Here is a 6000-nt window from a genome sequence, read left to right as displayed (position 1 = left end):
ACCTTGTTATTTCGTCAAAATAGCAATAACTTCGTAATTAAAGGTTTTTATTTCAGGAAATTAATTCTAAAGCAGTAGGTGGAAAGCCCAAAATGTGTTTTCCCATCTTAATGTTAAACAATATACGTAAATAAACTGTGAATCTAATATGAACAATTAAAATGCCTGCTGTCTATAAGAATTGCACTTGCTATTATTTTTATTATTTTATATACATAAGGTGTTATATATTTATATTTGAATATGCTCGTTATACAAGTTAATTATTTTATAGTTCAATTGTAAAACTGCAGCCTTCAGCAGTTGCTGTGTGGGTTTCGACAATTTAATTTAATGTATTTTGAATAATTAATAAAGTGTTTGACACAATGAAATACGTGCTAAGTTAATATAAACTAATAATAACAATTAGTTATTACATAAAAAAATACTAATAATGTATTTGAGTCCGAGACAAGACACATTGGTATAAATATCATTTGACAAGAAACATATATAATTTAATTATTTTGTGAATAATTATGATTAAAAATTAAGTACACATTCTATTATATTCACTATAATTTCTTGTTATTTCAATATTCAGGTAATTTTTCTTACATATCTTAAAGTCACCTTTTACTAGCTCTTTGTTTACCTGGACTGGACTTACTATTTAACGTGGGCTCCGAACCACGGTCCTCGGCATTAAGGCTACCGACTGGCGGGTGGCCAACTTAGAAATCATCCCAAAAGACATTACCCAGCCTGCTTACTGGCGGGACTGGGATCATTTTCCTTGTCGGATTTTACACTCTTTTCTACGACAATCACAAATATTAAACAATCACAAGCATAAATTTACGACCATGGCACAGCAGGATTCGAAACCGTGGCTATCGCAACAGTAGGAGGACCGTCCTGTTGTTTTTACCTCTGGGCCATCAAGCCGGCTCATTCAGGCTATTAATCTGTGTGACGGGTACACTACTGGTATTTCCACAATACCCATAGGATTCCTTTTCAAGTGATGCAAAGTTGTTAAAATATGGGTAGTATATTTAACGCGTTGGTAGATCCAATAGGCTATTACCAGGGGAGTGAATGCCGTATAGTAATACTGGGAAATGTTTCAGCAGGCACAATCATTGTGGGCGTTGATCTAGCTTTTTACTACATTTCATTGTTCAGTTTAAAGAGGTTATATTTAAACCAGCAGGGAAAATATTTTTTGTTTTGGTTGATCCTTCTTGATTATCTGATTACCCTAGGACGTCACATTTATTGGTCGGTAGTATTCAAATGAAAACTAGCCGTATATTTAATGAAATATGACAAAGGAGCTCAGTAGTATAGGCAATATAATCAGAATATTCTTTTCCCTGTTTCGTCTTTGTTCATTGCCATCAGTTTTATGTTATCTATTACAGTTCCTCTAGTTTTGATATACTGAAACTATTAAAGTATTTGCCTGTTATTATTGCCTATATTGTAAAATCTATGAACTGAATAAAAGACATAGCACTATCGTATTTTTTTTAGAAAGTTATTTTCGAATTCTTGATCTGTTGAACTAGCTAACAGAGAATATAAACAAAGGTTGCATGTGTTCTGTTTTTAGTTTTGACAAATAGCTTGAAATACAACATTGACGTAACATATAATTTGTCGCTTTGACGAATGTCGTCATTTTACGAGTATACAACAATGTGATGTTGATATATAGGAGAACAGCTTGTTATGGATAATTTGCTGGGCCCAACGCCGCTGTATCTAATTCTTGGCGAAACACAATATGAATGGGATAAAGTCAGTGTGGTAAACATTGGACTGCTGATTTAGCCCCATTATCTCCCGTTTATTTCCTAATATGCCAACATATGAAGGGATCCACACTAAAGTTATCACGTAACCATTCAGATAGGGTTATGGTTGATTGACAGTGAGTTGGTGACCAGGGAATGATTGAATTTCTATTCTGAGAAACATTTGAGGGAATTTCAGGAATTGGTAAGGTTTGGAAATATTTTCAAAGATTCTACCACAATATGGGATAAAGCTTTGAGTATTGCAAAAGCTTCATCAGAAAGTATTGAGCTCTGCCTGATATAATCTGTCGATATAAATGCACTGCCAAGCCTGGTTCAAGATTTATACTTCGATACATACATATGTATCGACGATAATCGGCATATGCTTGCGGCTAGGATAGGAGCAGAAAAGTTCCTAGAACTTGGAAGAAATAAGATAAGGATCATTTTCTCTCTTATGAAATTAAAATAAGAATGTGAATTGGGTTTATAAAGGAGGTAGTTAATGTCCAATGATAATTCAATTGGGGTAGTGGATAGGGAAGAAATGCAGCAAGCCAACTCCAGGCCTGGAAAGACGATCAGCAATTACATGAGACGTTCAATTTAAGTAGTTAGGGATAAGATGGCCCAGGAGAGGTGAATGACTCCAAGTGGAGGTAAAATTTAAGGAATATGGCACAGCAAGTGATCTCATCACGAACTTCGGTGAAAGAAATTCTCTACAATAAGAATTAGGAGGGTGGATGTAAGACTGCTCAAGCTAATTACAGGGGAAGGTCGGAAGATACCAAGAGATATTCTATGTTCAGTATTTTGAATGACATCAAGAGATTTGAGGAAAGTTGAAGCAGCAGCGGTGACCAGGTGCGAGCCATAGTCTGGCTTAGGATGGATTATAGAGGATTATATTTTAAGTATCATTACCTGTGCGACGGTTAGATAGCCAACGCAGCATTTGCGGAGCAACGAGTTTTAAGATCGTTGATGTGATGCTTCCAAGACAGTCGAATGTCGAAAATGGGTTCCAAGCACCTTAAACGGTTAACAATTCTGATTGGAGTGTTATTAAGATAAAGGGAATAAAGGATAAATAAAGGGAAGATTTTGAAGGAGAGATAAGAAATCTGGTAGAAGGGACTCTAGTTGTGGGCAGGTAGGTGCAGGAGAAAAAACCTCTCGGAGAGACTCGATGGGATTAGTTGCTGAGAAATTGTAAATTATTGATTAAATATCTATTAACTCTATTAAATGCATGATTTGCATTATGGTAAATAATAGTGCCAGCAGTGTAGTGTTTTCTGTCCGAGTAAGTATTTCTTATGTTAATCTTTAAGCCCACCAAATGGTTAACTGTGGACCGACCGGAGCGAAACTCACACTGAAAGTTAGATATTAATGAATGGGGTTCCAGATTTCGTAGACTCGAATACCTTACACAAAAGAACGTTGAGGGAAATGGGATGTTAGTTTGAGTGAGATGTCGGGTATTTACCGTTTTTCGTTATTGGGATTAGGATAGAGTGCGACCAGGAATGCGGAAATGAATTAAGTGGCCAAATTTCATTATAAATGTCCAGCCGAAGGGTATAGGCTGGGATTAAGTATCCCTTATCAGGTGTAACGGAATGTGGTCAGGTCCAGGAGTGCAGGGATGGTGGTGACAGACGACCGAGGATAGTTCTGTAGAAGATAATGGGAGATTAATGGGTTCCCACTAATGATCCACTCTAATGTATTAGGTTAAAGAGTTGGATGTAGATCCGCTATAGTCAGAGTTGAAAGGTATTATGATTTTCATTTCTTGAGACTGAGGTAAATGCTTACCTAAGAGATTTGGGATAAAGGATGAATTTGAATTGTAGACCATTTGTCATTGGCTCTAGTGGTTGTTAGAGCTCTGAGCTGGTCATACCTACATAAAATATCCGTAACGGTTCACGAATGAGTCTTCGAGCGCCTGTTCGGTACCGTCGCGCCATTACTGCCCTTTTTATTCCCTTTAGTTTCCTATCATGTTCACGCCCTATGATCATATCATGATCTCTAGCCCGCTTTCTTGCGTGCTTGCATGTGTCTCCTCTTGGCTGCTGTTCTGGGTTTCCCTCTTTTCAAATTCGTTCGTCGTTTCATCATCGTTTTGACCCAAACGTTTCCAATAGTTTCCTCATCGACTAGCCCGTCTTCGTTTATTTACTGGTAGTTCCCGTCGGCTGTCCGGTACCTGTTACGGGCCTCTACCCTTTTTCAATTATGCATGTCTCCAAGATATGCGTAGTGTCTTCTGGTCCTGTGCGACATTCGCGGAATCCATCGGTCTCCTTCAACTTGAATCTGTGCAGGTAAGCTTGCATATTCGGGTGGCCTGTCATCAGTTGCACAGCTTTCATGCTCAGCTCTATGTTTCCTGTTCTTATTTGTTGGCAGTATTTATGGGTTCTTCCTTTAATGGATTGTTCCCAATATATCTGCTACCTTCTTTTTACCTCTCCTTCTTGGGTCCTTTTGATGGTTCTGGTGCTGATCCACCCGTGGTTTTTAAGCCCTATTTATTCCTTTTTGGTGGCTTCTCTCGCGAGTCTATCCGCGGTTACCATTTCCTTCGTTGTCATCCTCCGGCACCATTTTAGTGATATTTCACTGCCGGTTTTCTGCAAATATAGCAAAGTTGTTTTGATTTGCATTAGGTCCTTGTTTCGTGTATTCGCATACTCATCCCACCATATGGATATCCTACTGTCCGTTCGTATGGTGATTTGTCCCGGGAGGCTTCTGTCCCGTACCAGATCTATGGCTTTCTGTATCGCCACGAAATCTGCCGCTCTGGAGTTCCATTAGTCTTTATTTTAAGACTCATTTTTTGCTTGACGGCTGTTCCTATCTATATCGCAATTCCTATGCCTGCTTTCCCTTCTTTTGCATTAGCGTCTGTCAATATCTTGGTGGCCTCGACGCCGTTCATCCGATTTTCCCACCGTTCCACCTATGACCATTTCCTTCGGTTCCAATCCTTTTGGCCCGTTGGGGTATCCGCACTTTTTTGCAGCCTACTCCTAGACCTCGGCTTCAAGTTACAGGGGTGATGTGCCTAAAGTACTAACTGTGTCCTAGCCCTTCCAATCGAGGCCCTGTATGCCCATATTTCTGCGCCAAATAATACTGCGGGTTTTATAATTCTGTCGTATATTTGAGGCATAAACTCTGGTGTGCTGGGGTTACTTCTTCTGCTCAATGTTCGCTAGAGCCGGCTCATAACCTTTTCTGTATTTCTCCTTAACAGCTGTATATATTGTATATACTGCTCTTTCCTATCGGTTGTCAAGCCCAGATAATTTATTGTATCTTTGACCTGCATGATGTCTTCTCCAAGTTTGACAGTTGGTGGCCTGCTGTTTCTCTTGCTCCAGAACCAGCAGGCCTCAGACTTTTCCTTATTATACTCTGCTCGTGTCCCGTCAGCCCGTTTTTTGAAGGATGAATTGGAATGCCAAGTGCCTTCAGAATACAGACTAGCGATAGAGTAGGAAGAGCGACCATTTGAGTGTTCCAATCCTGTTCCAAAATTCTGTTGAAGAGGAACGACAGTTGAAACTTTTGACGAAGGTTGACCAGAACGGACATTTGACGAAGAAGAAAGAATTAAGAGGTATTTTTAAGGCAGACGAAGAGATACTTGAAGGGGGAAGGGACCAGACAGTTCTCGAGAGGGTTTCTATAGACCAATGAATAGATATGGTTGGAGTAGAAGGGTTTCTCTGAGCAACAACAGAATAATTTAAGGTAGTTTTTGGCCGAAAAAAATTAAATTTCCTTCTGACCTCTGGATAAGGCAGACCTTCACTTGCTCTTATTTTCCAAATAGTTATTTCAGACTAGTATTCCTCACAATACTTGTATCTCAATGAACACGATTGCCAAGTTAAGACATTTTGGAGGTTTGGTATCGAATTTTTTATGCACTCAGTGACACACTTCAAACAACGCAAAGGGGGGCGGGTCATAGGGACGAACAAGAAGCCAAAAGTAAGCAAACTTAACTCTTTCTGTGAGATTTTTTTTAAACTCAGTATCACGCAATAAGTAGATGTAGTTAGTCCATATCTGATCTGAGTAATTCTTCTCAGTTCGTTCACTCAAAATGGATTTAGCTTTTCTCCGATATATTCATGCGAAGGGCCAGATCAGGGTGATTACATTGTTACACTAATTC

Source organism: Rhynchophorus ferrugineus, unplaced genomic scaffold (assembly GCF_030347505.1).
Source record: "Rhynchophorus ferrugineus isolate W39M unplaced genomic scaffold, kcgeb_rfMv2 rfM8, whole genome shotgun sequence".
NCBI classification, from domain to species: domain Eukaryota; kingdom Metazoa; phylum Arthropoda; class Insecta; order Coleoptera; family Curculionidae; genus Rhynchophorus; species Rhynchophorus ferrugineus.
The sequence above is the reverse complement of the archived record's forward strand: the minus strand, read 5'-3'. Positions refer to the sequence as shown.